The following is a 10,781-nucleotide window of genomic DNA, read 5'->3' as shown; positions in this document are numbered from 1 at the left end:
AACAACAGAAAAATAAAACCATAAAAGTCTTATTTATTAAAGAAAATAATCAGTATCATAAAATCATTTCTCCACAGAACAAAAAACAAAACAAAACAAAAACAACAAAATAGCAAAACTGTGAAGCTTCCAAGTAAAGCCCACAGAGAAAAGTGCCTGGGTCACCATAGGCTGTGTTCAAACATGGAACATTTAGGAAACTGTTCTATGTGTTTTACGAGGTAAGTTCATGGTGGCAGAAAGAGCTGAAAAGCAGTCCAAAATAATCATAGCTATTATCACTTAGTAAACAGATGCTAAAAGTAAGGTTAATCAGAATCAACTAATTACAACAGAAGACATAATAATATATAAGCAATGATTTCTTTTAAGCTTATTGAGTCACTAAAATTAATTATTTGTCCCATTAAAGGGCAAAAGAAATCATCTCACCTATATTTACTTTGAATTAAAGGTGACTATGTCTACTCACAATGGTTGAGTATTGAATGTATCTTCTTTAAAGCAATAGGATGCTTATAAGCCTTTTATTTCTATTCCTTCCAGGCACCACACTTCAATGTAATTTTTAAAAAATGAAACTCAGTTATAAGAATTGGGAAGGGGAGCTGGAGAGATGGCTCAGCAGTTAAGAGCACTGACTGCTCTTCCAGAGGTCTTGAGTTCAGTTCCCAGCAAATTGGGAGGGAAGGGATATTATTAATATTAATCTTATGTGCTGCGAGTATTTTTATACTAATTCAAGAAAATCTACAAAAACAATATAAGAACCAATAAACAAGACTTCTGAATATAAGACTTTTAGATTTAAAAACCATGTACTTTAGCAATACAATTACTTAATGTTTAGAATAAGTAATACATTTTTCAGACCAGCAAACCACCGAGGAAAATTCTCAGAAATCTCACAAAAGAGATTTCTACAGAGTGCAAACTAAAATCACTTGTTTAGGAAAGAGAAGTCTTAGATTAAATAGGAAAATAAAGTATATCAATTGATGAGAATTCACCATCATAAAAAAACGGAAGTTATCTGCAAATGAACCTATGAATCTAATATAACAATAATCACGACAGAATTGTGAGCAGCACTTGACAAAATTAGCTTCAATGTTACATCCAAATAGAGTTAAGTGGCATGAGGGAAATTTGAAGAGAAAGAATAGCAAGGAGAGACTGAAAGGACTCGATAGTAATATTATTACAAAGTTGTCATATTTAACATCAACAATTGCTGGCTTAAGACAGATGGAGATGACACTGAACTGTAGAAAAGGACTCCCAATGACAAATGAGTTCACTCTATACCTGAGAGAACAGTCAGGGAAAATGAAGAAAAACCAACTGGCTTGCAAAGCAGCCCTACACTTGAGCTTCATCTGCTATTGGACCTAACGAGTCTAGAGATGTTTCTTTGCCCTGCACAGGTTACTATAACTTGGACTCTGCAGATGCTATTACAATGGACTAGCACTTCTCTTCCTCAGCAATGGCACGGGCCACCCTTAGTCCAGCAGTTCAGGAGCACAGCATTGCAGGGGTGAAAGGACTCTTGGTTTCATGTCTTCACCCACCTCCTTCCAACTCTGCCCTGCTTAGATCAAGGTGTTTGTTTATTTTTCAAGGATTTGTAGTTCAGTGAACATTCTAATAACTAGAAGAATCCACTATTGCTATTCTTGGGGTGACAGCTTAAATGTGTACCATAAGGTTTGTGAACTGATCCCTGATCCCTGATCCCTGATGTAAAGTACTAAATATTCCTAAATATTCCTATGGTGCTTAGAGTCAAGGCTAGACAGTGGTTAGACAAGATCATTAAGATAGAGTCTATATTTGAATACTTGATAGAAAAGGAAGAGAGATCAGAGCACACAGATGCATTTGTGTGTCCATGCACATACACAGAGTCGCACACAAGAATACACACACACACACACACACACACACACACACACACACACAAGCTTACTCCTCCAAAACTGTGAGCCAAAGTCAACTTTTCATTAACATCTGTACAACCTGTGAGGTTGGGTCATTGGAGGCAGAATAAAAAAAAACTAACACAGTTATCCACACTTTCCTTTGTTTTCCACAGAAGCAACCTTAAGTCTGAAGAGCCACTGAGTAAGGTGTCTTGGGAGTGAGGTGTTCCTGAGCTAGCCCAAATCTCCTAAAGTGGGCTCTTTCCATCCCACAGAAGTAACAGGGAGACCCAGGAAAAACCCAAGATGTAAGCAGCTATGAATTTTTGTTCAGAGAGACATAAATATGTGTGTATACATATTTGTTTATGTACACATACATATGTTTATGTGTACACAATGTATATTTATGTGTACATAGCATATACCTACAAATATATACACACGTCTATTTTTGCTAGTGAAAATGAAAACACAAACGCTTATATTGCCTTCATTCATGCAATCAGAGTGCTTCTGTGTTCATGCATGTGCATGTGTGAAGAGAGGGATTGTGGGAGTCATTATGAGAGTGTGCTCAGCATGCAGTCATGGAGACTGGACCCTGCAGTCTTGTCACCTCTAAGCTGGAACTTCAGGAAAGTCAAGGATGTAGTTCAAAAGCCTAAGTAGCAAGAATCCTGTAAGGTATCTCCCAGTAAACTTGTGGAACCTGCCAACTGTGATTGTATACTAGAGGGAGTGTTGACGCGAATCTCAAAGTGAAGGCTGAAGATCCTGGAGCTCCGATGGCTGATGTGTGTCCCTACTGAAGCAGGTGTGAATGCATCTTCTAGGCCATCAGTGCGAAGATGATGTCTGTCCACATGTGTGAAAGCATTCTTTACTTGAGCCATCAGCAGAAAGCCATCCTCCTTGAAAAAATCCTCATGGCTGTATCCAAAAATAGGTTCTCATGACACCATCAACCCCAGCCACATTAACACATCAGCTGGCGAGGACCACACCTGCTGTGCCAGTTAATGTGGAATCTCCACTTAACAAGCTCTACAAGTCTCTGGACACACCTGTGATGGGTTTTCTTGATAAGGTTAATTAAAATGGATGTGCTAGGCCAATGTGGGCAGTGCCTCTCAGCAAAGGCCCAGATGAGAGGAAATCTGAGGGAAAAGCCTCTTTTGTTTAGCCTGCTTACTCTCCCACACCTGGCTGATTGGGTCCTCCTCTGCTACTGCTCTTTGTCACCATCCTGACATTAGAGCCAAGTTCTGTAGCCTTCCAACATGGTGGCTCTCCAGGAGTGCTCCAGGCCTCCAACGTCAGACTGTGACTCTCAGTCCTGTGGACTAGATACCTAGATACTCAGACAGCAGTGGGCAAGCTAATCTATCCCAATAAGTCCTCTTCTGATATACTGTTCTGTTGGCTTTGTTCTTCTAAAGAATGCTGACGAATACACATACCCAATTACAAATATATGTATATTTGTATAATATATGCATAATATGTATGTATGTATGTATGTACGTAACATAGAAGAACTTTGAATAAAACTTAGAATAAAACACGTAGAAAAACATCCTTATCTTAGTATAAGGGGAGATTTGCTAAGCATCATAGGCACACTCTCAAGCACACACACACAGACACACACACACACATACACACACACAGACACACACAGACACACACAGACACACACAGACACACACAGACACATACACACACATACACACACAGACACACACAGACACACAGACACACACAGACACACACACACACATACACACACACAGATACACACAGATACACACAGACACATACACAGACACACACACAGATACACACAGACACGCACATACACACACAGACACAGACACACAGACATAGACACAGACACACACACGTCCAAAAATCCACACAAATCTCAATGGGAAATATTGGAATAATTGAATACTTTGGAATTTAAAGCCTCTATAGAAACACTTCAAAAGTGACAAAAGGAGTTTACAATGCTTACAGCTAACCACGTCTCCTGGAATCAGTAAGGAGATAAACCCTATCAGAGAGGTTTAGGACAGACACAAACAGGCTACTTCAAAAAGAAAGGGTCATAAATGATCAACAAATAAACAACCCTGCATAAATCCACTAAAAAAAGACCAAAACAAAACAAAAAAACCCAGGAAGTGTGTTCTGATTTACTAATAGTATTCTGTGCCTAGGAAATTAGAAGAAAAATTAAAACTCATAACAAATGCTGGTAAAGTAAAAGAAATAAAAACATTTATTTGGTGCTCTTGGGGATCTAAATTGGTATAAATGCTTTGGAGGGCAACTTGGTACACATAGTGAGTGGGAGACGTATTTTTAGGCTTTTTTATTGTGGTTTACTCCCAAAAGCTCATGGAAGGCAGAGAAATGTTCAGAGCAGAAGACCAAATTAAGACTGTTCTCAGCAGAAAGGATGAACCCAAACTTCAAAATAAGAGGTTGAGTGGGGGAATAAGAGGTTGAGTGAGTTGCAGAAGGCTGGGGCTGATGCACTAATGTGAATGGTGTACTTTGTTCATGAACACACAGAAAGATGGCTTTAATGACTCCTAGGACCTAGTGAGCTATAACAAAGTCAGGATGAGGGGAGGAGAGGAAAAAACCTGAAAAAGCAAGTTTTAGTTTATCTGCTAGTTTGATTTATTTGAAAAGAAAGTCAAAAAAGAAGACAAAACCAGAGTAATGATTTCAACAGCTCTTCAGTTTTTACCACAGGTATTGATAACTATAGCGTGTTTTTTACCACAACTATTGATAACTATAGCATGTTTATCACAGCTATTCATAACTATAGCATCACAGCTATTGATAACTATAGCATGTTTTATCACAACTATTGATAACTATAGCATCACAGCTATTGGTAACTATAGCATGTTTTTATCACAGTTATTGGTAACTATAGTATGTTTTTATCACAGCTATTGATAATTATAGCATGCTAGGTTGTGTTCTGAATTGGAAAGTAAGCCATGTCTCACTCAGAAGCATCTCATATGCTATTAATGTTGATGTGCATCTAAGAAACAAACAACACAAAGGTAGATATGGTTTAGGGTTGTTTACAAATAGTATGAGTATGGAATTCTTCGGGGTAAAACATGGAGTTGCTTGTCTATAGACCCAGCTTTGAGAGTATAAGGCAGTAGGAGTACAAGTTTGAATCGAGGTGTATTAAAGGTATGAAGTTTAAAAATAAAATTCCGGAGGCTAAATATGGTGATGCTTGCCTATAAACCCAATATTGAGGGATAAGGCAGAAGGGGTACAAGCTTGAGGTCAGGTTGGATTATATAGCAAGATTTAGTGAGGGATAAAGGGGAAAAAGCAGTAGGAAGGGGGGGGGGAATGAGGGAGAAAAGAAGCCAGTAGAGAGATGAGGTTGAGGAAAACAGAGGAGGGTGGGAGAAAGAAAGAATGAATGGAAGAAGGGAGGGAGAAAAAAACAAAAGAAAGAAAGAAGGAAGAAGGGAAGGAGGAAAGAGAGGAAGAGAAGGAAGGGGAAAAGGAGAGAAGAAGAGACAAAAGAAAAGAGAAGGGAAGGGAGGGGAAGAAAGGAAAGGGGAGAGAAGAGGGGAGGGGAGCCTGTGATTGTGAAAATTGACTTACCTATCACACACTTTTGGCAGCAAATCCTCACAGACATTCACAAGCAGGAAACAGACCTGACTGAGAAAGCCAGTCTAACCTGTAATACCAACCCATTTGAACCCATGCATCGCCATCCTCTGAGCTCTGAGATCTCCCTCCTCTGGAGAAGAGCTACTGCAGCACAATACTCCTAATGAAAGAAGGACTCGCTCTTAAAATTACTTGAGAGATCTGGACTAGAGATGTGAGACTAGGACAAAATTCCTGGGTCAGAGTTGTGGCTTTTGTTGATGAGGGGATGTGTGTGTGGACCAGGGGGGAGGGGTAGGATGTCATCCAAATGTTTTCCTAAATGTCAGAGTCTAGCCTTCATATTCTGTGTGCAGAAAATCCCTCGAGTGTGTATAAGACACTGTACCAAGCACAGAGAATAATAAAGACCTTGCTCATTTATTATGCACACGGTTACTTGCCTTGAACTACCTCTTTCTGTTTGTATGTTGACTCTCCTGGGCAGGTTCTACCCTTTCCTTGATCCATCAGAAACCAGTTTTGTTTGACTGCCTTGCATCCTCTGAATAGCAGTACTCTAGCAGCCTGTTATAAATCCGTCTGGCTCCCACCATGTTCTTCCCGCACTGCAGATTGTTCAGGGATGTTCACAAACCATGAGAGACATGGCAGTAGATGGACCTTTCATGATGCCTTGCTCTTGAGCCTCGTGCCTTGGTTGCATTCCTTAGTGCTGAGCTGCAGAAAGAGCATCTGTGATCCCTCAACGCACAGGAAAATGGGAAGAAATAATGAAGAACTGTGGTGGATTGGATAGAAAATGGCCCCCATAGGCTTATAGATTTAAATGTTAAGTCATTAGAGATTGACACTATTTGACAGGGATTAGGAGGTGTAGCCTTGTTGGAGTGGGTGTGGCCTTGTTGGTAGAAGTGTGTCACTGCATTTCAAGTTTTCAAGTCAGGCCCAGGCTCACTGAGTCTCTCTCTCTCTCTCTCTCTCTCTCTCTCTCTCTCTCTCTCTCTCTCTCTCTCTCTCCTGACTTCAGATCTGGTTGTAGACCTCTCAGCTACCTCAATAGCACCACACCAGGTCTGCCTGTGTATAACCATTCCCTTCATGATAATGGACTATACCTCTGAAACTGTAAGCCAGCTTAAATGTTTTCTTTATATAAGTTCCTGTGCTCATGGTGTCTCTTCACAGCAACAGAACAATGACTAAGACGAGCACTTTTTATGGCCTTCTTACCCATCTTCCTGCTCTCTGAACCACATACACGCCCCTGCAAAGGCTCAGCATACACACACACACACACATGTTCATCACCCCCATGTGCAAGAAGCTGCTGTCAAAAACCACATCCATGCCTGGACCACAGAACCTGAAACCCTAAACACTATCAAGGCACTAGCATCTCTTCAGAAGAGGATGAAGAGGATGAGGCAAGAGTTTGGGTATGATGAAGCATGGATCAAATTGGTTGGTGTTATGAGGGTGATTGCAGGAATTAGAGGAGACAGCCATCTTTTTTCAGATGCTTAGGAACTGATGTATGATCCTGCAGCCTGTGAGAGTGAGCAGGCACAAAGATGAGCAATGAGGGGTGTGGTCTTGAGAGATGTCAACGATTGCCTGTTAATGAAAAGCAAGAATGAGAAACTCAGATCCCTGGCAGCTTTGACAGCCTGTCTCTGAAGAGGATCATGCTCTTCTGTGAGCCTCTACACCTCCTAATCTTACGGGCTTTCTTCCTTTCTCAGTAGCAGGTGCCAGAGGTTCATCAATTCAATGTTTCTTATGTGCTTCTTGCTTGCCTTAGATTTTTCTACATCCTATGAAATGAAAAAGAATAGAGAAGTGCCTCAGTTTCCCCCCATTACTAGGACTTTGGTGTTTTCTGAAGGTATTTAATCTGAACATATGAAGCATCATGATTCTGGAATGATCACATGATACAGTTTACATCTGGATTGCCTCCGAAGACCCCAGCTTATGGCCTGGTCTCTGCTACTTGGAGTGTTGGGGAGGCAGTGTGGTTTATTTATTTACATTTCAGATTCCCCCCTCCATTAATCCCCTATCCCATCCCTCCTCCTCCTTTTTTGCCTTTATACTGCTTAAATTACATGTAAGTATTAAGGTCAGTTCTAGGTTGAGAAACTAGCAATACAATAGATGCAAATAGTCAAGGAACAAGCAAGACAATAAATCCAGATAGTCAAAGAACATGCATGACACTATACAATAAACAGAGTCCCGTGGTCACTCCTGTGATCACTATTTCTAAGGGCTTATCATGATGACCAAAATATCTGAGCCTACTTTCCTACCCTAGCCCAAAGTTATTTTTATGCCTGAAGCCTACTTCTTTGTTCTAGCCTAAGATTTAGGTTCCTACCTGAAATTTCTTCTTTGTTCTAACTTAGGATTTAGATTTCTACCTGAAATTACTTCTTTGTTCCAGCCTAATGTCATATTCCTGTCTGCAGTCCATATCCTTGTCCTTGTCCTATGTCAGATTCCTTCCAAGCAGCCCATTCCCTTGTCCTTGGCCAATGTGAATATCAATGCAAAAATATGCAATAAAATTCTCCCAAACTGAATCCAAAAACATATCAAAACAATCACTCATCATGATCAAGTAGGCTTTATCCCAGGAATGCAGGGATGGTTCAATATTCAGAAATCCATCAATGTAATCCACTATATTAACAAACTCAAAGAAAAAATCACATGATCATATCACTAGATGCTGAGAAAGCATTTGACAAAATTCAACACCCCTTCATGGAAAAAGTCTTGGAAAGATCAGGGATCCAAGGCCCATACCTAAACATAGTAAAAGCAATATACAACAGACCACTAGCCAACATCAAACTAAATGGAGAGAAACTTGAAGCAATACCACTAAAATAAGGAACTAGACAAGGCTGCCCACTCTCCCCCTACCTATTCAATATAGTACTGGAAGTCCTAACCAGAGCAATTAGGCAACAAAAGGAGGTCAAAGGGATACAAATTGGAAAAGAAGAAGTCAAAATTTCACTATTTGCAGATGATATGATAGTATACTTAAGTGACCCCAAAACTTCCACCAAAGAACTCCTAAACCTGATAAACAACTTCACCAAAGTGGCTGGATATAAAATTAAACAAATCAGTAGCCTTCCTCTACTAAAAAGATAAACAGGCTGAGAAAGAAATTAGGGAAATAACACACTTCACAATAGTCACAAATAATATAAGATAACTTGGTATCACTCTAACCAAGCAAGTGAAAGATCTGTATGACAAGAAGTTTAAGTCTCTGAAGAAAGAAATCAAAACAGATCTCAGAAGATGGAAAGATCTCTTGTGCTCATGGATTGAAAGGATTAATATAGTAAAAATGGCTATCTTGCAGAGAGCAATCTACAGATTTAATGCAATCCCCATCAAAATTCCCACTCAATTTTTTAGAGATAGAAAGAGTGATTCTCAAATTCATTTGGAATAACAAAAAAACCCAGGATAGCGAAATATATTACATTATATTATATATAAGATATAAATAATGAAGAACTCTGTGTGTATGTGTTTGTATGTCTATGGGATAATGTGTGTCATGTGTGTGAAGATGTTTATATGCATGTGCATTTAAACATGTGAAGGCCAGAGGTGAACAATTGTCTACCCAATCAAGCCAGTCTAGATAGCCAGCTTGCTCTGAGGCCCTTGTCTCTACCTCCAGGATGCTGAGATTATAGGCTGGTCACCCCTTCTCATGTATGTGAGTGCTGAAGATATGAACTCTGTCGTTTGACATTTGTTTGGCGGGCACTTATCCACAGAACTATCTCTCTTTTAGGGAGACGCTGAGGAAAGACACTGCACCCTTCCCTGCCTGGGTGAAGAGAACCTCTTGAAGCCTCTACAGTGCCTTGTGTTCACACAGTGGTGCTGGAGCTGGAGCTTGAGATGCTGGTGTAAATTCTATGGGAAAGAGTGCAGATTAAATGTTCATGTCAAAATATGCCCTGGCAGTTGATGTCCTGAAGAAGTCAAGGTTCCAGGGTCTCCTGAGTGCTCACCTTTCTGCTGAGTTCTAGGAGCCTATTATTGACTATATTTTAAATCGCTCCATCCAGAAGTCATGCTGACACCCCAAAGGAGGTCTTCCAGATGAAATTTATAACCTCTCATCTGAGACATACTTCCCCATCCCTGTGAAAAGAGCCATCACCACAGGCTAAACAGTCACAGAAGGGTTGCATTCCTACCTGGCTCTTGTCTCTGGCACCTGCTCCATTGTAGCTCAGACAGGTATGCCTATGACATGTGTCCACTTTCATCTACCTCCCTATGTCCACTGTCCCCAGGATAACCCAAGCTCTTGTTATATTTTATTTACATTTTATGTCCTTTAATGTTTTCTTCTATAGTTCATTTCCTCTGCTCCCAGCATGTCTCATCCACTGTTACCAGATAAATCTTGCTAAGGCAGGATCCCACTGATGTGTCAAGACCCTGCTCAGGCTCAGGTGCCTTTAAAGAATCCTCAGGCATACAGAATAAAGAAAACATTCTAGCCTGCTTTGTAAGGTCCTCTTCTTTGGCCTCCTTGTTCTGGGTTCCTTGGGGGCATATTCACTGTTCTGTGTTTTAGTGTGATGGGTTTTAGGTTAATCTTTCTTTGCCCTACAGTGTTCTTGTACAAGCTGTTAGCCCTCATTTAAGGCCTCAAATGTGACCATGCACTAAGTCCTCTGAAATCTTCCAACTGGGAATGAGAACTTTGGAACTCCCATAGTACTTGATTTTCATAGTATTGATTGCTGTTTCACTCTCTGCCTTCTGGTTGTAGTCATTCATTCATTCAAAAAGTAGAAAATACCCCGGTGGGAAAACATTGCTTTCACTTTGCAATGGAGAAGATACCCTAAGTTGCTTGGTCTGTATGATAAAGTGTGTCTCCCTGCAAAATCAGGGAGTGAGACAAACTCTGAAGTTGATAATTCAATTGTTCTTCATTCTGTTGTCTCCAGAACATTGGTATTTCATTGTACTCTTTCTTCTACTCCTGGGTCAGTCTTTTATGACAATCTTCTCATATGTTTGTTTCTTCCCCCTTTTGCCCCATTCTATCTTCAGATGGAGTGTGAAGGAGTCTTGGTACTTACCCTTCCAAAGGTTCATGCTAATGGAGTTTTGACAGAC

The sequence above is a fragment of the Arvicanthis niloticus genome, chromosome 10, assembly GCF_011762505.2.
Source record: "Arvicanthis niloticus isolate mArvNil1 chromosome 10, mArvNil1.pat.X, whole genome shotgun sequence".
NCBI lineage: Eukaryota > Metazoa > Chordata > Mammalia > Rodentia > Muridae > Arvicanthis > Arvicanthis niloticus.
The sequence above is the reverse complement of the archived record's forward strand: the minus strand, read 5'-3'. Positions refer to the sequence as shown.